The 23,535-nt window shown below is 40.1% G+C and overlaps 1 long non-coding RNA gene across 1 annotated transcript in view; it reads right to left on the bottom strand.

Moving 5' to 3' along the window:
* The window catches only part of LOC147001682 (uncharacterized), a 143,879-nt gene extending 120,344 nt beyond the window's left edge, over positions 1-23,535 (bottom strand). Inside the window, exon 1 of the long non-coding RNA XR_015044612.1 lies at positions 22,919-23,535. This is a non-coding gene — a long non-coding RNA (uncharacterized LOC147001682). The remainder of the gene's footprint in view (positions 1-22,918) is intronic.

Below are 23,535 nucleotides of genomic sequence, written 5' to 3'. Positions count from 1 at the left end.
TAGCAGCAGTGTTATCCTTGGCACACATTTTCATCAGCATGAGCTGTCCCTTGAGATTTTTACTTTATCCATTCTGAGGCCTGTAAGATCTCAGAGTACTTTTGATTTGCATTTCCCTGATGATGATGACTAAGAATATTGAACATATCCATAAGTGCTTCTAGGCCTAGTGAGATTCTTCTGTTGGAATACTCTCTTTAGATCTGTACCCAACTTTAAAATTGGGATAAAATTTTATTTAGTTTGTAGATACATAGTTTGGTGAGTTATATAAGAGTTAGTGAAGATCTTTTCGCATTCTGTAGGTTGCACTTTTGCCCTTTTGATATTACCTGTGCCATTGTGAAGCTTTTCAGTTTTATGAAGTCCCATTTATTAAATTTTTGCTATAAGTGTTAGATCTGTTGGCATTCTGTACAGGAAGCTGTCTCCTGTGTGATTGTGTTCAAGGTTATTCCTCCCTTTCTCTTCTATCAGATTTAGTATATCATGTTTTAGATGAGGTCTTTGATCCAGTTGGACTTGTGTTTTGTGCAGGGTGAATAATATGGGTGTATTTTCATTCTTTAACATGCAGTCATTCAATTAGACCTGAGCCATTTGTTGAAGATGCTTTTTTTTTCCACCCCACTATACAGTTTTAGTTTCTTGGTGAAAAGTTAAGTTCTCCTCAAGGTAAGGGTATTTGCTTCTGGGTCTTCAGTTCAATTCCATTGGTCAAACTTTCTATATCCGTGCCTGTAGCACTTTGTTTGGTTGCTATTGCTCTCTAGTAAAGCTTAAATCAAAGATGGTGATGCCTCCAGAAATACCTTTACTGTAGGTGATTGTTTTGGTTTTACAGGGTTTTGGTATTGTTTTGTTTTTTGCTTTTGGTGGTGTTGGTTGTGGTGGTATGGTTTTTTGTTTTTGATTTTCTTTCTTTTTTTTTTTTTTTTTGGCTTTCCATATTGAGTTGTGTAATGTCCTATAAAAGTCTGAAAAGAATTGTGTTGGAAATTTAATGGATGTTTTGCACTGAGTCTGTAGATTGCCTTTGGTAAGATGTCCACTCTTACTATGTAAATCCTACTAATCCATGAAAATGGGAGATCATTTCATCTGGTGATATTTTCTTCAATTTCTGTCTTACAGGTGTGAAAATTCCTGACATAAAGGTCTTTCATTTGCTTGGATAGAGTTACACCAAGATATTTAATATTATTTGTGGCTATTGTGAAGTGTGTTGTTTCCCTAATTTCTTTCTCAGTCCAATAGATGGTAGGCAACTTTATGATGTACCACTTGCTCAATGCTATATACATGTGCTGAAGAAACCTAGTTGTTAATTGGAAACATCTAATACATATCCTTGAAAGACACAACAGACTTTGTTTGATAATGAGTGTCTTTAACTCTAGGTTTAGACATTGGTATTCTTGTGTTCCACGTCTATAGCTAGGACTATAGATACTATCTTCAAAACAGTAAAAGAAAATGAATATAATGAACTCGTGGGATGTCACAATAGTGACGGTGATTGCAACCAAGCTGGAGACCAGAATTTGATCTCCAACAATTGAAAGACAAGAGTAAATTGATTCACAACTTGTCTTTTAGGCTTCACCCAAGTGTGGGGGCAACAAGCACAGAGATGGATACAATAATTCATAAGTGTATAAACAATGCACAACATGATAAAAATAGAGGGCACATGCCACAATTTATGGATTATTATACCATAAAAACCATTACATTGACCACTATGTATGTGTCTTGTGAAGAGATTCTAGCCTACATCAGACTCTCCTGTCCTTATCCAAGTTTCTCCTTCCCTTCCACTCTGACATACCCAAATGGGACTCACCTAAATTCATTGTCTATTGCTAGCAAATAGGGTTTAACGTGAAGGCACAGGACACAGTACTAACCTGATGCTGAGCCTTTGCAGTCAATGCATCCTGAAAGGCTTAGGATTTACCCATCACAGAAAGAGTCTTCAAAAGTAGCTTTGAATTACACTCTTTCAAAGACATGATTTCTTCCCCATGCTAATATCAATCTTCTGAGTTTAAAGAAGCCCCACACCCTACAGAAGGGACACTTTAACTTCTTCAATAACTGAATTTGAAGTACTAAGCCAGAATCCTAAAGGTTCTGTGTAATTCCAAAGCTTGAAAACTACCTGAAATATGGCATGAATAGCTGGACAGACATTCATCTGGAGGCATCTTCTCTGTCAACTTTTCAGGATGAAGAGCAGGGCCTTGTCCTCTACCATACTCTGTCCATCACAATAGGTTGACACTTTTCCTAATGAAACTGTTCATGCTAAGATGTAATCTAATAGCTTACATAATTTGGCACAAATCATCCCACTACACATTAAGGCAGGACACCATTTTCTGACCCAGACTGGTAACACTTAAAGAAAGAGACTCTAGTTAATTCTGTTTCCAATGATATACAGGCTACTCACAAGCAGAGTGGCATAGTTTCCAGTATTCCTTGAGATGAACCTTAGGAGTGCTTCCTAAAAAGGCTAGCATGTTCTGGTTTCAAAATCCACATTGAAATATGCAGCTACCTATGAGTTAAAAAACTCTTTAATTCCAATATCTTTGCAGATAATGCATAAACGCAGGGCTATTCAGGCACTGTCTAGGAAGCTAAGCAGATCACAGAAAGAGTAACAAGAGATCAAGGATTTGTTACAGGCTTGACAACACAATGAGTTCAATTTATCTTATAACTGTCAGCCTGCCTACAAAGTGACTGTGGTTTCTGAAAAACAAATAAAAATTACCTCTTGGATTTTCCAGTGTACACATAGCTGCCCCTGAAATTTAGTCTGCCTTATGTGGAAATGAGCCATGAACACAGACAGGTATACTTAAGAAAATCCTGTTTCCTGGTTGACTCATAAACTTCCAAGATCTGCCACCTGAAGCAGATCTGCTAATGTTTCAAGGACCCTGTTTGGTCAACTCATTGTTAAACTCCACCTTCTGGGGACCTGAAAAAGAGTAGTGGCTTCAAGAATGGTGGAAACCTTAGACCTTTCTCAGTCTCCTTGCATGGATTATCAGCCCAAATAGGGTGAATGTAATAAAACAAATTGAGCATTTTCTACCTTCATGATTCACACTGAAATTTGGTGTGAACTCTCAGCAGAGTTCATGACCAACAGGAGCACCTGGCCTCCCTTCTTCCCAATGGCCCTTACTGGTGTCCCCCTCCATTTTTTCTATTCTCTTTTCTAATCTGAACAATCAGCCTTGGGAACTCAGATTTGGGGTATTTTGCCATTTCGTTCAGAATCTGTGTATTGCCTATGTCTCCCTTTAGGACTCTGTGAATCAGCCTGAGTTCTTATTAGAGCTTTTTCCAGCTCTGCATCAGCAGATACCCATGGGAACTTCTGGCCCCCCAGGCAGGTGATTTTCCAAAGCTCAGATAAGAGACATGACTGTGAACAACACCCTGACTCCTGCAAATGGATATCTGATGAACAAACTCCATGACTAGTTGTACAAGGAGGTCTTTGGGACTCCTCCAAATCTCCTTGCACTGCAGATTCCCCTACAGTTTAATGGGGATGCCTTACATATTCAGAGGATCAATCCAGTATCAACAAGTTGGCAACATACTAGCATCCAGAAAGGCATGGTCCAGGAGAATCTGAGAGTCCTACATCTTCATCTGAAGGCTGCTAATATAACACTAATTTCAAAGCAGCTAGGTTGAGGGTCTTGACACAATGTCACATCTACTCCAACAGTGCCACACCTTCTTATTGTGCCAATAGGACAAAATGGCAATGCACATACTAAGAAAACATCTTTACCAACCCTATATCTGATAGAGGGCTAATATCCAAAATATACAAAGAACTCAAGAAGTTACACTCCAGAGAACCAAATAACCCTATTAATGAATAGGGTACAGAGATAAACAGAAAATTCTCAACGGAGGAATCTTGAATGGCTGAGATGTACTTAAAGAAATGTTCAACATCTTTAGTCATCAGGAAAATTCAAATAAAACTGATCCTGAGATTCCACTTCACAGCAGTCAGATTGGCTAAAATCAAAACTCAACTGACAGCTGATGCTGGCAAAGATGTGATGAAAAAGAAAATTCCTCCATTTCTGCTGAGACAACAAGTTGGCAAAAATCACTTTGGAGATCAATCTGGCAATTTCTCAGAAAGTTGGAAATAGTTCTACCTTAAATGCAGCTATGCCACTATGGTGCATATAAGCAAAAGATTCTCCAATACATTAAAAGGAATATGCACCAGTATATTAATAGCAGCCTTATTATATAATAATCAGAAGATGAAAACAACCCAGATGTCCCTCAACAGAGGAATGGATACAGAAAATATGGTACATTGTACAGTGGAATACTATACAGCTATTAAAAAAAAGACTTCTTGAAATTTGAAGACCAATGGTTGGAAGCTGAAATATCATCTTGAGTGTAGTATCCCAGTCACAAAAGGACACACATGGTATGTACTTTTGATAAGTAGATGTTAGTCAAAAAACTGCATGGAATGCTCATGAAACAATTCACACACAATATGTAACCCAGAAAGAAGGAAGACCACACAAAATGTGGATGTTTCTGTCCTACTCAGAAGGGGGAAGACAAGAATGTTTGGAGATAGGAGGAGAGAAGGATCTGGGATGGAGAGAAGAGTAAGAGGTAAGAGTGGGCTGGTTCAGATATGGGAGGAGATAGGGGAGAAGTACAGAGGGTAACTCATTTGAAAGGAGGTCTGTAGCCATGGGGGAGGGGGAAGTGTTTGTAGCCACTATAAAGTCCCAGATGCCAGGGACCCAAGAGATTCCCAGGACGCAACATGGAGGACATTAGCCTAAATACCAAACAAAGGGCAGGTATGAACTATACAAACCATATTCAGTGAATATGCATGGCCACAGTTGAAGAGTGGGGCCATTTAACTGCCTCAAAAATACTAATTCAGAATTACTTCTCTCAAAAGAAAATGCAGAGATAAAGAAAGGAGCAGAGATTGAAGGAAAGGCCACCCAGAGACTGACACACCTACTGTTCCATCCCATTTGCAAACACCAAACTCAGTCAATATAGCCAATGTGAAAAAATTTGGCGCTGACAGGAACCTGGTCTCTCTCTCTCTCTCTCTCTCTCTCCCACAGGGGGATAATCTTTTTGTCTTGTTTCCCTAAAGAGTGTAACAATGATAGATAACATATGTATCAAGTTAGGATTATGGGCAATCAGGAGATGTTTCAGTGTATCAGTACAGAGCAGTGCTTCTCAACCTTCCTTTTTTTTTTAATATTCTTTTATTACGTATTTTCCTCAATTACATTTCCAATGCTATCCCAAAAGTTCCCCATACCCCCCCCCACTTACCTACCCACCCATTCCCATTCTTTTGGCCCTGGCATTCCCCTGCATTGGGGCATACAAAGTTTGCAAATCCAATGGCCTCTCTTTCCAGTGATGGCCAACTAGGCCATCTTTTGATACATACAAGAGCTCCGGGGTACTGGTCAGTTCATCATGCTGTTCCAACTATAGGGTTGCAGATCCCCACAGCTCCTTGGGTACTTTCTCCAGCCTGTGAGCATCCACTTCTGTGTTTGTTACCCCGGCATAGTTTCACAAGGGAGAGCTATATCTGGGTCCTTTCAGCAAAATCTTGCTAGTGTATGCAATGGTGTCAGCATTTGGAAGCTGATTATGGGATGGATCCCTGGATATGGCAGTCTCTAGATGGTCCATCCTTTCATCACAGCTCCAAACTTTGTCTCTGTCACTGCTTCCATGAGTGTTTTGTTTCCAATTCTAAGAAGGGGCACAGTGTCCACACTTTGGTCTTCATTCTTCTTGAGTTTCATGCGTTTAGCAAATTGTATCTTTTATCTTGAGTATCCTAAGTTTTGGGCTAATATCCACTTATCAGTGAATACATATTGTGTGAGTTCCTTTGTGATTGTGTTACTTCACTCAAGATGATGCCCTCCAGGTCCATCCATTTGGCCAGGAATTTCATAAATTCATTCTTTTTAATAGCTGAGTAGTACTCCATTGTGTAAATGTACCATAATTTCTGTATCCATTCCTCTGTTGAGGGGCATCTGGGTTCTTTCCAGCTTCTGGCTATTATAAATAGGGCTGCTATGAACATAGTGGAGCATGTGTCCTTCTTACCGGTTGGGACATCTTCTGGATATATGCCCAGGAGAGGTATTGCTGGATCCTCCCGTAGTACCATGTCCAATTTTCTAAGGAACCGCCAGACTGATTTACAGAGTGGTTGTACAAGCTTGCAATCCCACCAACAATGGAGGAGTGTTCCTCTTTCTCCACATTCTCGCCAGCATCTGCTGTCACCTGAATTTTTCATCTTAGCCATTCTGACTGGTGTGAGGTGGAATCTCAGGGTTGTTTTGATTTGCATTTCCCTGATGATTAAAGATGTTGAACATTTTTTCAGGTGCTTCTCTACCATTCGGTATTCCTCAGGTGAGAATTCTTTGTTTAGTTCTGAGCCCCATTTTTTAATGGGGTTATTTGATTTTCTGGAGTCCACCTTCTTTAGTTCTTTATATATAATGGATATTAGTCCCCTATCTGATTTAGGATATGTAAAGATCCTTTCCCAATCTGTTGGTGGTCTTTTTGTCTTATTGACAGTGTCTTTTGCCTTGCAGAAGCTTTGCAGTTTCATGAGGTCCCACTTGTCAATTCTCGATCTTACCGCACAAGCCATTGCTGTTCTATTCAAGAATTTTTCCCCTGTGCCCATATCTTCAAGGCTTTTTCCCACTTTCTCCTCTCTAAGTTTCAGTGTCTCTGGTTTTATGTGAAGTTCCTTGATCCACTTAGACTTGACCTTAGTACAAGGAGATAGGAATGGATCGATTCGCATTCTTCTACATGATAACAACCAGTTGTGCCAGCACCATTTGTTGAAAATGCTGTCTTTCTTCCACTGGATGGTTTAGCTCCCTTGTCAAAGATAAGTGACCATAGGTGTGTGGCTTCATTTCTGCATCTTCAATTCTATTCCATTGGTCTACTTGTCTGTCAGTATACCAGTACCATGCCGTTTTTATCACAATTGCTCTGTAGGAAAGCTTTAGGTCAGGCATCGTGATTCCACCAGAGGTTCTTTTATCCTTCAGAAGAGTTTTTGCTACCCTAGGTTTCTTGTTACTCCAGATGAATTTGCAGATTGCACTTTCTAATTCGTTGAAGAATTGAGTTGGAATTTTGATGGGGATTGCATTGAATCTGTAGATTGCTTTTGGCAAGATAGCCATTTTTACAATGTTGATCCTGCCAATCCATGAGCATGGGAGATCTTTCCATCTTCTGAGATCTTCTATAATTTCTTTCTTCAGAGACTTGAAGTTTTTATTATACAGATCTTTCACTGCTTTAGTTAGAGTCACACCAAGATATTTTATATTATTTGTGACTATTGAGAAGGGTGTTGTTTCCCTAATTTCTTTCTCAGCCTGTTTATTCTTTGTGTAGAGAAAGGCCATTGACTTGTTTGAGTTAATTTTATATCCAGCTACTTCACCGAAGCTGTTTATCAGGTTTAGTTCTCTGGTGGAATTTTTAGGGTCACTTATATATACTATCATATCATCTGCAAAAAGTGATATTTTGACTTCATCTTTTCCAATTTGTATCCCCTTGATCTCCTTTTGTTGTCGAATTGCTCTGGCTAGGACTTCAAGTACAATGTTGAATAGGTAGGGCGAGAGTGGACAGCCTTGTCTAGTCCCTGATTTTAGTGGAATTGCTTCCAGCTTCTCACCATTTACTTTGATGTTGGCTATCCCACTAAAATCAGGGACTAGACAAGGCTGTCCACTCTCTCCATACCTATTCAACATTGTGCTTCTCAACCTTCCTATCCTGTGACACTTTTATGAAGTTCTTTAGTTTTTGGTGATGCTCCCCGCCCCCTTACCATATAAGTATTGCAATGCTACTTCATAACTGTAACTTTTGTTATTGCTGTCTCTTGAAATGCTATGCAGACCGCCAAACATTGAGTGAGGGAACCCAGATTGTGAAGTTAGGGCAAGGACTGAAGGAGCAGAAGGGGTTTGCAACCCAATAGGGAGAAAAACAATGTCAACAAACCAGAGGCTCCATGGAAGCTTTTAAAGTCTGCCACCCTCCTCATAGATCCCTCCCAGACTCCATTTATTGCCCTTAATTGAGTAGATATATTCTCTGGGGAAAGTTTCCATAGTTGAGGTATAAGCCTGAATGTACATACGAATACATAGATTATGACATTCTGTGTCTGTGGTGACTGGCTGATGAGATGGCTCAGTGGATAATGGTAATGCGACCAAGCATAGAGACCTGAGTTCCTTCCCTGTGACCCACATGATAGGAGAGAAAAAAACTCCATATTTTGTCCTCTGGCTTTCATGTAGGTAGGGGTGCCAAGTCCTAGTCCACAGCAGCTCAAGTTTCCCATTGCTCACTTATTGAGAACTCTCCATCAGATACACACATGTAATTATATGATTCTATGCTCCATTTGAGAGATTCAGTACTTCTTTATTTTTACTTTTGTTGCCCAGAATTAGAAAAACCAAGGAGGCCAGCTGTGGCTGTAGGTCTCTGCATATTTACATTTAAATGGTGATGGAGAGTGACAATTAGAGGGACTGCCCACAACAGGACACAATGGAAAACTCTCAGGAGCCTGCAGCAGCTACTTGTAAAAAGGGATGGTGTCTGTGTTCTTGAGAAGCAGGAGATACCTTCCTCCTGGGTACCTGCCATTTGAAATAAGGGACTGCCTGATGTAGGCTGTGATAGAAACATCTCAATAGACTGTGGAAGCTTTTCAAACTAAAACATAATTCCCCTTTATCTTAACCTTAGCCCTGTACAATCACTGTAGAGAATTCATTGTGTATGACTGCTTTTCAGCTGGCCTTGATGTGTATAATTATTCTATTATATCTGAATTTTCTATTTCTTTCTATTTCTGCTTTGGTGTAGTCTGTGAAACTCGATGTTTCTTGATGTAATGATTCTTAAAGTATGAAAAATTGAGATATAAGGAGCTCAGTACAGCACACTTCAAAATGTCCAAGGTGTATGCTGTGTGTTCTCATCTTGGAAACTATGTAAAAACTGTGTAATGATAGTTCCAGATTAATTCATGACTTTTAAAGAAAGTTTGAATAATGTATTAGAAAATGAAATAGGGACAACATTTGGACCCGAGAAATGTAAAAGTTATTGATGTTCGGAAATTAGTTTCACACAACATTTGAGAGTAGTCCTGAATAATAAAGTATAGAATATGTCATACTGTATGCCAGTCAAACTAAGTCAAAACACTGGGACTCTTTTATGAGAGTTATTGTGTGCAATGTACAGAATCAGAAAGCTAGCAGAAGTACTGAGTTAAGGGTTAAGCACCTCTGACCCATTCAGTGCTTTGGTAGAGGCTTTCCCATGAGAGCCCTACCCTGCAAAGCAGAGGATGAATCTCCAGTACACACCAGCTACTCAATTGGATACCTTGTTTCCTTTTGTAAAGAAATGGAGGAAGCCATTCAGCCACCATCTGGGAAGGCTCTATCTCATTTTCAGAGCCACTACAATTGCAAGATTTTAACTTGGCACCAGCTCCATTGTCTTATGCCAGTATTCTCTGCATTGCCCACTTTCCCATGGTAGTGTCAGTGATGGGCTCTGCACTATTATTTGTCCCTGTTACCTGGTGTTACTGTTCCCAAAATCTGCTTCTCTGATCTAAAGAGAAACTTCAAATCACATTCTAAACTGCTTTTGCTCTGAAAGGAGATGGGTGCTTCTACTTTTTTACAACAAAGTAAACATATCTCAAGAAACTCTTTCTATAGGTATGATCCATTCCACTAATATAGCACACAAGGAAGGACAAAAGTGCATATCAGGGGATGGAGAAATAGCTCTTCATCTGAGAATATGTTTCTCAAAAAACCCACCTGGCATCTAACAGTCCTCTGTCATTTTAGTTCCAGGTGAAACCCCATAACTTCTTCTGGCCTTTGGGGAATGGCATGCAAGTGTTGCACAGACCTACAGAAGGTAAAACATGCATAAATATAAAATAAATCAAAATTACAAACAAAATCACCACTGGGGCGAAAGAAAACAGAGGGAGAAAACTCATAGATCATATGGGCCTGGATTTTGTCTCAGCTTTTAAAAACATCTGGATACTGAATACTGAACTACACACTGTGCTTGTGTTAAAATCCCCAAAAGGAACCAAATGTATTGTCAAGCACAAAATTCACTCTCATAATCAAGAAAAACAACAAAATCACCAAAAAAATTCCCTATCTCAAAAGGTCCTAAAATTGAGTATCTCTAGTAGTAGTTACCACTGAATGAACATTTGAAGGAAAGCAGAAGCATACATGTCTGTGTTTTCTGACAGCTTTTATATTCCATTAGAATATGTTTTTATTTCCTGAAAGACATTTCAGAAATACTGATCTATTTCCCATTAATTTGTTCAACACTATCATCCACAGTATTTTAGCAGCAGCTAAATATTTGACATGCAAGGATACAGCATGGTGAATTTTTCCATCATGACATCGGTATCCACAGAGTTGGACACACTAGACACACTGAATGTAAAATCAATCACTTTTGTAGCTCAGTCTGGCTGAGAAGTCATTATGGAACCCAAGCCCCTTACAGAGATCCATCTGTGTCTGATAGGTGTGAGATTTCAGTAGGATGATACCACAGCTGAATAAAGAAGTTTCTTATGAGTGAAGAGGTGGAGATCATTGTTTTAATCTTAAGAAAACATCCAATTTATTCAATAGTAACTAAAAGTGGGCAGTCAATATGTACAGTGTATAGCCTTATCAAAATATTAAATCAATTACAAAACAAAACAACAGCAAAGAAACAAACAAAAAAACTTCTAATGAAATGAAAGAAAACCAAAGAACAAAAGTAATCAAAGCTCAAACCAAAATCCAAAAACAAGAATTGTGCAAAACAGCATTCTTTTGCTGTTATTTTATAGCAAAGACTTACAGCCAATGACTGTCCTTGGCAACACAGTAGAAAATGAGTTACTTCTGGTAACAATCTTTACAAGAGAAATTTTAGTAGGTCTCCTTTTTTGGAGTGTGGGTTTGAAGAATAAGAACACCCAAGACTAAGCAGAATACATGTTACCAACCTTGGCTCAAATCTTTACAATTTTGTAGAATGATTTTTTAATTTTCCTGGATGACCTATTAGGACAAGAAAAATTTACACTCTCAGAATCTTCCTGCTTTCCTAGCAGCTCTTGATGTGTCTCAACACATGTCTGAATCCCTCTACATGTTCACACTTGCTGAGCCAGAGCCCAGATGAAATTAAGAGCTATTCATTCCAATGAAACAAAAATAAAGGAAATAAATGCAGCAGATGATAGCTATGATTACTGGGGATGAGATGAAATATTTGCTTTGCACATGCAGAGCTTCCCCTATAGAAGTTCTCTTCAAAGGAGACCTTGTCCTGGTCTGTTCCATGTTCCAGTTTCTGCTGGAGTATTTTACACCTAGGGAAGGAAGGAACAACAGCCCCGTTAGTGTTGTTTTTCAATTCAGCTTTACGTCCCACACTAGATCTATTCAGCTGGACAACCAATTATTATGACCTATCGTCTGCTGAGGTCATTACCTGCATTCCCAACTGTCATAGAGCACTTGGGCTTGTAATTATTTCTCAGCTTTTAAAAACAGCTGGAAACTGAGCTTTGAACTACACACTGTAGTGGAGTTTAAAAAAAAACACTACATTACTCCAATAGCCCATGTATAATATATTGAATAATAACATTGTAATAATGTCTGAATCTTTGTTGAAGAGAGATGTGAACAACCTAGAAAATCATGTGGATGCCTTATGGGGAACCTGCCTAGAATTGAAGTGAAGGTTATGATTATTTCTCTAGTGCAGGATCCTGACAGGGTACCACTCATCAACCCCTATATCTGGAAATAACCAGAGAAAACATATCACATGAAATCCACAGGCACTGATCTGGGATCCATGACAAAAATCGAAAGAGTTTATACCTTTTGGGTCTCCTCTCCTCCCTCAGAGGGGATTTACACTCTTCCTACTGATGGTTTTCTGGTACCACAGACATATAAGCAACCATGAGGTACATTTCCTCCTCTGTGATGTACATGGGACACACTTAGTGTCAGGGTTTTCAGAAGTCCTTTGATTCTTGTGGCATTTGGCTGGTCCCTGGATTTGACCTGCCTCTCTTTTGGACTGATGGGTATAGTGTGGTCTCTAGTCTGGGGCTGTCTGGGGATCAGGGCCCTTGCAGGGATCATAGTACTTGGAGGAGTGGCAGGCAAATGGAAGATTGCTGAGAACCTCCAGATTGATTTCCATAGCTCTCAAAGCACTTTGCACTCCCACTAGAAATGAAGTTTTGTTTCTCTTTTCTCACATTCTCACCAACATGTGCTTTTACCAGTTTTTGATCTTGGCCATTCTTATTTGGAAATTATACTGCCTTATACAAATCTCAGTCGCCTTGGTTTTCATTTCCCTGAAGACTAAGGACTTTCCACATTTCTTTAAGTGCTTCTCGGCCATTCAAGGATCCTTGTTGTGATTTTTTTCTATAGTTCTTTACGACATTTTTAGACTGGGTTCTATTCTTCTTGGTGTTTAGCTACTTGAGTTCTTTAGATATTTTGGAATGTAAGGTTAGTGAAAATTTTTCCCAATATGTAGGCTATCAATTTGTCCTACTGGCTATGCCCTTTGCCTTACATAAGTTTTTCAGTTTCATGAGGTCCGATTTATCAATTTTTGATGTTAGAACCTGAGCCATCGGAGCGTATTTAGAAAATTTGCTCCAATTCCTGTGAGTTTGAAGCTCTTTCTCAATTTCTCTTCAATTAGATTCAGTGAATCTGGTTTTATGTTGAAGTCTTTGATCCACCTGGCCTTGAGTTTTATTCCTGGTGACAAATATGGATCTAGTTTCATTTTTATACATACTTACTTACTGACAGTAGGACCAGCACCATTGATTGAAGATGCTTTCTTTTTTCCATTGTATATTTTTGGCTTCTCTGTCAAAGATCATGTGTCGATATGTATGGTTAAATTTCTGGGTCTTCAATTCATTTTGTTTTTCTATTTTAAAATATTTTAATCTTACACTTCAAAATTTATCCTGTTTCCTGGTTTCTAGTTCAAAACCTTTTATTTCATGCCCCCTCCATCTGCATCTATGAGAGAGTTCCCCACTCACACAAACACTGCTGTCTACTTGCCCAGGCATTCCCCTACACTGGGGCATTGAGCCTTCAAAGGAACAAGGGCCTCTCTTCCCATTAATGTCTGGCAAGGCCATTGTCTGATGCATATGTAACTAGAGCCTTGGGTTGCTCCATGTGTACTCTTTGATTGGTGGTTTAGTTCCTGTGAGCTCTGGAGTATCTGGTTGGTTGACATTGTTGTTCTTCCAATTGTTGCAAACCCATTTAGCCCCTTCAGTCCTTTCTCTAACTCCTCAATTGGGGACCCTATGCTCATTCCAAAGGGTTGCTGCAAGCATCCTTCTCTGTATTCATCAGTCTCAGGCAGAGCCTCTGAGGAGACAGCTGTAGCAGGCTCCTGCCATCAAACACTTCTTCGCATCTTTGACAGTGTCTGAGTTTGGTGTCTGTATATGGGATGGATCCCCAGGTGGGAATTCTCAGGATGGCCTTTCCTTCAGTCTCAGTTCCACAGCTTGTCTCCACATTTCCTCCTGTGACACTTTTGTTCACTCTTCTATGACATATTTTTTTTGTTATTCTAAATGAATTTGCAAATTGCTTTTCTAAGTATAAGAACAATTGATTTGGAAATTTGATGGGGATTGAATTGAGTCTGCAGATGCATGATGGCCATTTTCACTATATCAATCCTGCCAATCCATGAGAAGGGGAGATCTTTCTATCTTCTGAGATGTTCTTTGATTTCTTTCTTCAGAGACTTGAAGATCGTGTCATACAGATATTTCACTTTCCTGGTTAGAGTCTCCTTCAAGGTATTTTCTTTTCCTCTATAAGTTTCAGTGTCTCTGGTTTTATGTGAAGTTCCTTGATCCACTTAGACTTGACCTTAGTACAAGGAGGTAGGAATGGATCAATTTGCATTCTTCTACATGTTAACAACCAGTTGTGCCAGCACCATTTGTTGAAAATGCTGTCTTTCTTCCACTGAATGTTTTTAGCTCCCTTGTCGCGAAGATCAAGTGACCATAGGTGTGTGGCTTCATTTCTGCATCTTCAATTCTATTCCATTGGTCTATTTGTCTGTCACTATACCAGTACCATGCAGTTTTTATCACAATTGCTCTGTAGTAAAGCTTTAGGTCCGGCATGGTGATTCCACCAGAGGTTCTTTTATCCTTGAGAAGAGTTTTTGCTATCCTAGGTTTTTTGTTATTCCAGATGAATTTGCAGATTGCACTTTCTAATTCGTTGAAGAATTGAGTTGGAATTTTGATGGGGATTGCATTGAATCTGTAGATTGCTTTTGGCAAGATAGCCATTTTTACAATGTTGATCCTGCCAATCCATGAGCATGGGAGATCTTTCCATCTTCTGAGATCTTCTATAATTTCTTTCTTCAGAGACTTGAAGTTTTTATTATACAGATCTTTCACTTCCTTAGTTAGAGTCACGCCAAGATATTTTATATTATTTGTGACTATTGAGAAGGGTGTTGTTTCCCTAATTTCTTTCTCAGCCTGTTTATTCTTTGTGTAGAGAAAGGCCATTGATTTGTTTGAGTTAATTTTATATCCAGCTACTTCACCGAAGCTGTTTATCAGGCTTAGGAGTTCTCTGGTGGAATTTTTAGGGTCACTTATATATACTATCATATCATCTGCAAAAAGTGATATTTTGACTTCATTTTTTCCAATTTGTATCCCTTTGATCTCCTTTTGTTGTCAAATTGCTCTGGCTAGGACTTCAAGTACAATGTTGAATAGGTATGGAGAAAGTGGACAGCCTTGTCTAGTCCCTGATTTTAGAGGGATTGCTTCAAGCTTCTCACCATTTACTTTGATGTTGGCTACTGGTTTGCTGTAGATTGCTTTTATCATGTTTAGGTATGGGCCTTGACTTCCTGATCTTTCCAAGACTTTTATCATGAATGGGTGTTGGATCTTGTCAAATGCTTTTTCCGCATCTAAGGAGATGACCATGTGGTTTTTGTCTTTGGAGAAAGTGGGGAAAAGTCTTGAAGATATGGGCACAGGGGAAAAATTCTTGAATAGAACAGTAATGGCTTGTGCTGTAAGATCGAGTATTGACAAGTGGGACCTCATGAAACTGCAAAGCTTCTGCAAGGCTAAAGACACCATCAATAAGACAAAAAAACCACCAACAGATTGGGAAAGGATCTTCACCTATCCTAAATCAGATAAGGGACTAATATCCAATATATATAAAGAACTCAAGAAGGTGGACTCCAGAAAGTCAAATAACCCCATTAAAAATGGGGCTCAGAACTGAACAAAGAATTCTCACCTGAGGAATACCGAATGGCAGAGAAGCACCTGAAAAAATGTTCAACATCCTTAATCATCAGGGAAATGCAAATCAAAACAACCCTGAGATTCCACCTCACACCAGTCAGAATGGCTAAGATCAAAAATTCAGGTGACAGCAGATGCTGGCGAGGATGTGGAGAAAGAGGAACACTCCTCCATTGTTGGTGGGATTGCAAGCTTGTACAACCACTCTGGAAATCAGTCTGGCGGTTCCTCAGAAAATTTGACATAGTACTACCGGAGGATCCAGCAATACCTCTCTTGGGCATATATCCAGAAGATGTCCCAACCGGTAAGAAGGACACATGCTCCACTATGTTCATAGCAGCCCTATTTATAATAGCCAGAAGCTGGAAAGAACCCAGATGTCCCTCAACAGAGGAATGGATACAGAAATTATGGTACATTTACACAACGGAGTACTACTCAGCTATTAAAAAGAATGAATTTATGAAATTCCTGGCCAAATGGATGGATCTGGAGGGCATCATCTTGAGTGAAGTAACACAATCACAAAAGAACTCACACAATATGTATTCACTGATAAGTGGATATTAGCCCCAAACTTAGGATACCCAAGATATAAGATACAATTTGCTAAACGCATGAAACTCAAGAAGAATGAAGACCAAAGTGTGGACACTGTGACCCTTCCTAAAATTGGGAACAAAACACCCAGGGAAGGAGTTACAGAGACAAAGTTCGTAGCTGTGGTGAAAGGATGGACCATTTAGAGAGTGCCGTATCCAGGGATCCATCCCATAATCAGCTTCTAAACGCTGACACCATTGCATACACTAGCAAGATTTTGCTGAAAGGACCCAAATATAGCTGTCTCTTGTGAGACGATGCCGGGGCCTAGCAAACACAGGAGTGGATGTTCACAGTCAGCTATTGGATATATCACAGGGCTCCCAATGGAGAAGCTAGAGAAAGTACCCAAGGAGCTAAAGGGATCTGCAACCCTATTGTTGGAACAACATGATGTACTAACCAGAACCCTGGACCTCTTGTCTCTAGCTGCATATGTATCGAAAGATGGCCTAGTTGGCCATCACTGGAAATAGAGGCCCATTGGACTTGCAAACTTTATATGCCCCAATATAGGGGAATGCCAGGGCCAAAAGAATGGGAATGGGTGGGTAGGGAAGTGGGGGGCGCTATGGGGGACTTTTGGGATAGCATTGGAAATGTAATTGAGGAAAATATGTAATAAAAATATTAAAAATTTAAAAAAAGGTATTTTCTTTTATTTGTGATTATTGAGAAGGATGTGGTTTCCCTAATTTCTTTCTCAGCCTGTTTATTTTTTGAGTAAAAAAAGGATACTGATATGTTTGATATAATTCATATCAAGTCACTTTGCTGAAGTTGTATATCAGGTTTAGCAGTTCTCTGGTGGTCAGTGCTTCTAACCATTGGTTGTGTGCTGACCCCTGTGGTTGAATTATGGAAACCTGCTAACCCCAGTTGTTGGAAAGCTGAAAGAAGCTGAGGAGGGGGGGGGCAACCTTGTTGGAGGACAAGAACGCTCAGTAATCCTGGACACTGGAGATCTCTCAGACACTGCAATACCAACCAGGCTGCATACAACATCTGTTATGAGGCCCCCAAAATATATACAGCAGAAGACTGCCAGGCTGGATTCAGTCAGAGAAAATGCACATAAGTCTCAAGAGAATGGAGGCCCTAGAGAGTTTGAAGGTCTGGTGGGGGTTGGCCTGGTGGTGGGAACATCCTGTGGACACAGGGGTTTGGGGGTGGTGGTATGGGATATGGTATGGGGGTGGACCAGGAGAGGAATAAAATCTGGAGTTTAGCCTGGCATGGTGACGCACACTTTTAATCCCAGCACTTGGGAGGCAGAGGCAGATAGATATCTGAGTTCCAGGACAGCCTGGTCTGTAAAGTGAGTTCCAGGACAGCCAGGGCTACAACAAGAAACCCTGTCCTGAAACAAAACAAAACAAAGCAAAGCAAAACAAAACAAAAACAAAAAACAAACAAACAAAATTCTGGAGTTTAAAATATATAAAGGAAAAAAATTTTAAAAATAGAAGAAAGATAAAAGAAGGAAATCTTTGGTGGAACTTGTGGTCAGTTCAGAATATGATCCTATTATCTGAAAATAGTGGTATTTTAACTTCTTCCTTTCCAATTTGTATCCCTTTGTCCTCCTTATGTTGTCTAATTGCTCTGGCTAGGACACTGAGTACAATATTGAATAGGTAGGGACTGAGAAGGCAGCCTTGTCTACTCCCTCATTTTAGTGGGATTGCTTCCAGTTTCTCTCCCTTCTTTGATGTTGGCTACAGGTTTGTTGTATATTGATTTTACTATGTTTAGGTATGGGCCATGAATTCCTGATCTTCCCTAGACTTTTATCATAAATAGATGTTGAAGTTTGTCAAATGGTTTCTCATCATATAATGAAATGATCATGTAGTGGTTTTCTTTGAGATTTTTTAGATAGTGGATTATGCAGATGGATTTTTGTATATGGAACCATCCCTGCATCCATGGGATGAAGTCCACTTGATAATGACGAATGATCTTCCTGATTTGTTCTTGGATTTGGTTTTTGAGAAGTGAAATGCATAATTTTGCACTGGTATCCATAAATGAAATTCAGAAGTTCTTTCTTTGTTGGGTCTTTGTGTGGTTTTGGTATCAGTGTAACTGTGTCTCCATAGAGCACATTGGGTATTATTCCTTTTGTTTCTATTTTGTGGAATAGTTTGAAGGGAATAGGTATTAGGTCTTCTTTGAAGGTTTGAAAGAATTCTGCACTAAACCCATCTGGTCTCGAGCTTTTGTTAGCTGGGAGATTTTACCCATTGCTTCTATTTCTTTAGGGGTTATAGGACAGTTCACATGGTTTATCTGATCCTGATTTAATTTTGGTACCAGGTATCTGTTAAGATAATTGTCCATTTCATACAGATTTTCCAGTTTTGTTGAGTACATTTTTGTAGTAGGATTTGATGATTTTTTTAATTAACTTGGTTTCTGTCATTATGTCTCCTTTTTCATTTCTGATTTTGTTAATTTGGATACTGTGTCTGTGCCATCAGGTTAGTCTGGATAAGGGATTTTCTATCTTGTTGATTTTGTCTAAGAATCAGCTCCTTGTTTTGTTGGCTCATTGTATAGTTTTGTTGTTGTTGTTGTTTGTTTGTTTCTTTGTTTCTTTGGTTGATTTCAGCCCTGAGTTTGATTATTTCCTTCCATCTACTCCTCTTGGGTATATTTGCTTCTGTTTGCTCTAGAATTTTCAGATGTTCTGTCAAGCTGCTAGTATATACTCTCTCCAGTTTCTTTTAGGAGGTATTCAGAGCTATGAGTTTTCCACTTAACATGGTTTTTATTTTGCCCCATAAGTTTGGGTGTGTTGTAACTTTGTTTTCACTAAATTCTAAAAAGTCTTTCATTTCTTTCTTCATTTCTTCCTTGGCCAAGTTATAATTGAGGAAAGCATTGTTTAGCTTCCATGTGTATGTGGGCTTTCTGTTGTTTTTGTTGTTATTGAAGACCAGCCTTAGTCCGTGGTGATATGATAGGTTGCATCAGATTATTTCAATATTTTGTATCTGTTGTGGCCTGTTTTGTGAATGATTATATGGTCAATTTTGTAGAAGTTGCCATGAGGTGCTGAGAAGAAGGTATATTCTTTTGATTTAGGATGAAATGTTCTATATATATATATATATATATATATATATATATATATATATATCTGTTAAATCAATTTAGTTCATAACTTCTGTTAGGTTCATTTTGTCTCTGTTTAGATTCTGTATCCATGATCTGACCATTGATGAGAGTGGGGTACTTGAAGTCTCCCTCCAGTGTTGTGGGAGTTACAATGTGTGCTTTGAACTTTAGTAAAAGTTCTTTTCTGGTTTTGGTTGCCCTTGCAATTGGAGCATAGATGTTCAGAATTGAAAGTTTATCTCGGTAGATATTTCCTTTGATGAATATGAAGTGTCTTTCCTTGTCTTTTTTGAAAACTTTAGGCTGGAAGTCGATTTATTTGATATTAGAATGCCTACTTCATCTTATTTCTTGGGAACATTAGTCTGGGAAATTGTTTTTCAGCTTTTAATTCTAAGGTAGTATCTGTCTTTGTCAGTGAGGTGCATATCCTGTATGCAGCAAAATCCCGGGTGATGTTTACTTTTCCAATCTTTTAGACTATGTCCTTTTATTTGGGAACTGAGTCCACTGATGCTTGAAAACCACTCTGGAAATCATTTTGGTGGTTCCTCAGAAAACTGGATATAGTACTACCTGAGGACCCAGCAATAACACTCCTGGGCATATACCGAGAAGATGCTCCCACATGTAATGATGACACATGCTCCACTATTTTCATAGCAGGCTTATTATAATAACCAGTAGCTAGAAAGAACCCAAATGTCCCTCAACAGAGGAATAGATGCAGAAAATGTGATGTAATTACACAATGGAGTACTATTCAGCTATTAAAAACAATGATTTATGAAATTCTTAGGCAAATGAATAGAACTAGAAAATATCATCTTGAGTGAGGTAACTCAATCACAAAAGAACACACATGGTATGCACTCACTTATAAGTGGATACTAGCCCTGAAGCTTGGAATACCCAAGATACAATTAACAGACCACATGAAGCTCAAAAGAAGGAAGACCAAAATGTGGATATGTTGGTTCTTCTTAGAAGGGGGAACAAGATACCCATGGGTGGAGACAGAGAGACAAAGTGTGGAGCAGAGACTGAATGAAAGGTCATTAAGAGACTGTCCTGTCTGTCTAACTATTCCCTATAGTGTCACTACACCCAGGTGCTCTTGTGGATACCAACAAGAGCTTGCTGACCAGAGCCTGGTATAGCTACCTCCTGAGAGACTCTGTCAGTGCCTGTCAAATTCTGAGGAGGATGCTCTCAGCCAACCATTGGACTGATCACAGGGACTGCAGTAGTGGAGATACAGAAAGGACCCAAGGTACTGAAGGGTTTTGCAGCCCCATAGGAGGAACAATATGAACCAACCAGTACCCCCAGTGATCTTAGGGACTAAAGCACTAGCCCAAGAGTACACATGGAGGGAACCATTTCTCTAGCTGCATATTTAGCAGAGGATGGCTTTGTTGGTCATCAATGGGAGGAGAGGCCCTTAGTCCTGTAAAGGCTCCATGCCCCCGTGCTCAGGAATGCCAGGACCAGGGAGCTGGAGTAGGTGGGCTAGTGAGCTGGGGGAGATGGTAGGGGATTAGGGGTTTTCAGAGAGGTAACCAGGAAATGGAATAACATTTAAATGTAAATAAAGAAAATATTTAAATAAAAATATTTTAAAAATAATAAATAAACTGAACTTCTAAATTATCTAGAGATTATGAGACTTGAGAAGGTCTTGGCTAATCTTCCTAACCTGTGTGTCCTTGTATAAATCAAGACAGGTTTCTCTGTGTGTTGGGGAGGGTAGTTGAAGGAAATAATTTTAATTTTCATCTGGAGGTGGCTTATTCCCTAAGGATGAGGATGAATTCTGACCTTTTCTTTCAGGAATGGCACGGAACCATACATTGTTGTCCCATATCCAGGCTGCAGAGTTCCACTGGTTTATGAGCCTTAATCATTATTTGCTCTTCTCTACAAATCCTGCTCTCTCTCCTTTGGAGTAAATTGTCCCTTATTATATGTACTTAATTTTGTGTTTTGTCTTCCTACAGGATGTTGAGTAACTGCTTAAGTAGTTTCAGGACCACTAATCTTAGTGCTTTTATATAAGATTGAGTGGAATCATCATTTCAAAATCTCCAGATGATCTCCAGAAAACATAGAAAAGGAGTCAATTTGATAATCCCGAAATAAAATAACATGGGAAAAGCTTAAAAACCAGTGACTGGACAAGTTAGTCATTTGGAAGAGGTGTTCATCAGCCTCTGGTTCTTTCTGTATCTTCAAAGTCTACTCAAGGCTGGACTAACCTGAAGGAGTAAACACGAATCTCAGGAAGCACACAATGTCCACGGAAACTTTCTCCAAAGATAGTTTCGGACAGTCTATAAGGATGACAAACAGAACTTCCTGTGGAATGGGAACACTCTGGCCATACAGATTTATTCTGACAAAGGCTCCAGAATTCAAGATTATGAACCATAAAACTAGAGCAAATCTGTGTGCAGAACACTATTGGCTCATCAAGCCTGGGATGCACCAGGGCATACAGTAGGCACATATTTGTTTTAAGGAATCCCTACAGGAATGAGAAGACAGGATGAAGATGCCAAGATCATCCCTCTAAAAAGAAGACCTGAGAATGTTAACTCATCACCTTATTTGTAGAAAAGTCTGTGCATTCCCTTTTAACTTCCAGCTATGCATCTGTTTAAAAAAGAGGATGAGAAAAGGCACAATGGGGAAATCCCAGCATCTTCAAGAAAACACCATTCTCTTCAATCACAGGAGAGTGGGTTAGGAATGCCTCCCCCACCCACCTGCACAACTCTTCCAGGGAAAACAGAGGCTTTAGAATCTAAGTGCAGACTCACATCTCACCTGTGAGAAAGGCATTCTAAGTCAGATCATACCAGTCCACAGATACTAAATGATACAATCAGAAAACCTTTGGAGAAGCAATCGCCCTCCACCCTACTACCTACCTCCCTCCCTTTCTTTTCTCAGACAGGGTCTTTTGTAGCTCAGGAGGGTCTTGAACTCTGGATCTTCCTGGTTCAGTGTTCCTAGTACCCCAGCCTTGAGAGACATTTTTCAAACAATGTTTAACACTAGATGCCAGACTCTAAACTTCTGAACTTCTAAGACTATCAGAAGCCAATTTACAACTATATAAAAAAGGCACCACTGTGGGTGTGATTGGCAAATACATTCTTGCACATTTCTGCATTTTCTTAAACTTTATTTACATTATGCTCTACCCTTGAAGTTTCCTTCTAATTATCTGCAAGTTGGATAACTATGTCACTCTGTCTCTCAAAAATCCCCCCACGGATGGGAAAAGTTAAGTAAGGGCTGGAGGGACATTTCTGGGGTTGTCTGGTTTTGTCCCTAAAAGACACCCAATGCCCCTGGACCCCTTGGGGCAGGCAGACCCAATGCCCCTGGACCCCTTGGGGCAGGCAGAGCCTGCTCTTCAGAATAGCTTGGCTGCCTGGAAGCCACTGCAGGTCTTTTTTTCTGCGCTGTCTAACAGGGTCACCAGTTTTATCTGGGGAAACTCAACTCTTAACTTTAGTTGGGCCACCAGCAACACTTTGCCCAGCACCTTCCTGGACCCCATGGCCAGGGCTCCCAGCTCACCTGACCACATTAGGGTGCTGGAATTCTCCTGGTGCCTCAGCACCGCCACCTTGCGGATGGTGGAGAGCGGCATGCCCTCCTCACTGGTCTGCACTCACAAGAGTTTCAGATTCACGAAGAGGAAGCCTTTCTTCAAGTCGCAGGCCTTGAACACCTTCACTTAGGCGCCTTCGCTGATCTCCATCATGTACTCAAACTGCTGATCAGAGCGACTCAGGCTGTCCTTCTCCATGCTGGCTGCAGGCTGCCGGCGTGACACAGTGGAACCGGGTGCACACTCGCTGCCTTACAGGCCTCGGGGAGGCACGGAGTTGAACTCGCAGCCGCCAGGCTAGAACGAAGGACCTCAAGCACAGCAGCTGTGATACTCCACCTAGCCAAGACGCCAGGCCGCGCCTCACGGCGCCACGCTGCACCATCACTGCAGGAGAGCTCTGATCCCTCCTCTTCCCCCTCCTCAGTGATTGCATAGTCCGCCCACAATCTTTGCACCTAGGAGGAGGAGACAGGAGGACAAGAAGAAAGTGCGATTAGACTGCCCAGGAGACTTCCACAGGGTTCCACCAGCTCCCCGCCTCCTCTCCTCTACTCGCCCTGGCTGCCTAATCCGGCCGGGT

Source organism: Mus caroli, unplaced genomic scaffold (assembly GCF_978045245.1).
Source record: "Mus caroli unplaced genomic scaffold, Mus_caroli_1 scaffold_12, whole genome shotgun sequence".
NCBI lineage: Eukaryota > Metazoa > Chordata > Mammalia > Rodentia > Muridae > Mus > Mus caroli.
Note: the sequence above shows the minus strand (reverse complement) of the source record. Positions and strands in the feature narration are given on the sequence as shown.